Source organism: Lucilia cuprina, chromosome 4, assembly GCF_022045245.1.
Source record: "Lucilia cuprina isolate Lc7/37 chromosome 4, ASM2204524v1, whole genome shotgun sequence".
Lineage (NCBI taxonomy): Eukaryota > Metazoa > Arthropoda > Insecta > Diptera > Calliphoridae > Lucilia > Lucilia cuprina.
Window position 1 is genome coordinate 38,532,769 of NC_060952.1, and position 1,632 is coordinate 38,534,400.

Here is a 1,632-nt window from a genome sequence, read left to right on the forward strand (position 1 = left end):
AAGAAATATGTTGGATGGTCCCTTGTTTGTCTCATGATCTTGGTCCAAAAAGTCCAGCAAAGTCGATTTGTAAACTTTATATTGTCTAAGCAAGTTCACTGTAATAATTGTCTTTAGCAAATCCATTTTTGTGATCAAGGTACTTGTAACGTTACACGACTTATCAATATCGATTCTGTGTGTCGAACTTTTATTTTCTACCATTCGCAGATCCCCATTTAATATAGGAAATCTATTATACCTGACATTGTCATCGACATCCTATTTGTATGAGTATAATTCAAAGAGACAAGATTCAAGACAATGAGACAACCAACACATCAGAAGAGTGTCTTTCATAGAAATATCGGTACTTTTCCAATCATATAGATGTTTTAACTAGTACCGGTTTCAGTATGGTTGATAATACATACTACAATGGATTTTATATTATCAAAGGTGCATGGCTTTCAGAAATGACTCAATTCAAGTCCCAATTACTGAAACACTGTTTAGGAACTGAGAAACCATTCTCTCTTTTAACATATATCCACTATCCAATGTTTAGAAACTCTGTTCCTTAGTCGTACTTCCCTAAAAGTGTTCCCATTAGTATTCCTGAGGGATGCCATATTTTGAAAAAAAACTAGGAAATGGGTTGTACTTCCATAACTACTAACTTACTTACCGTCTACATTACTTTAAAGTACTCGAGTAATGACTTTATTTCAATCTGATATAGAAGTACTTTATTTTCGGCTTTGTCATTTTGTTTGCACATTTTATTTAATAGCGTGTTAATTAACTTTGTGGCTGAAAACCATTATTTGACACACAATAAAATAGCTATGCAGTGGTGCAGTGAGTAGAACACCTAACTAACAAATCGAAGTCCTTGGTTAGTATTCTCACTGGCTTCTTTTTTCTTTAAAAACCAAACAAATTACTCAACAACTTCTTTGTAAGCAAAATATACTTATTTAACTTCCTATTTGTAAGCGAGCCTCCAATGATATCACCGTGTTAAAATAATGAGTTAAAATGCTAAAGAAGAAGTAAAAAAGATTTTATTAGCTTTTAACTCATTACTTTTCAATGTTAGTTTTTCCTGGGTCTGTCTGTCTGTATGTCCATGTAAAGCTTGTGCGCACGTACATACTCTTCTTTTGATGAAAGCTATTAAAAATGGTTGAAATCGGTCCATTATTTCGCTTAGTCCCATACAACCGTACCCTCAGAATAGGACTTTGGGCTTATAATTATGTTAAATGTTCCAGTTTGTCAACAAATCCTCAAAAACTTAATTTTATTGTCATCTAATTGACAATGCCGATTTTTTAACAATCAACGTTATTTGACCTATGCAATCTCACCTTCAGAAAACGTCTTTTTAAAGATCGACGTTGATTGATCTGATATATTGATCAATGGAAGCAAAACTAGCGACATAATAATAGTCGATATCTCGACGAAGAACGGTCCAACATGATCAGTAGTATTGTTTAAGAATTCTGATTTTAAAGACCTACGAAGTTTGGTATATACATCTGATTATTACTAACTAGTTTAAGATTCAATTTCTCTCAATATTTTTCTGCAAGTGTAGCAAAAAGTAACATGTTTTACTATATATGAGTGCTATATAAAAGATAA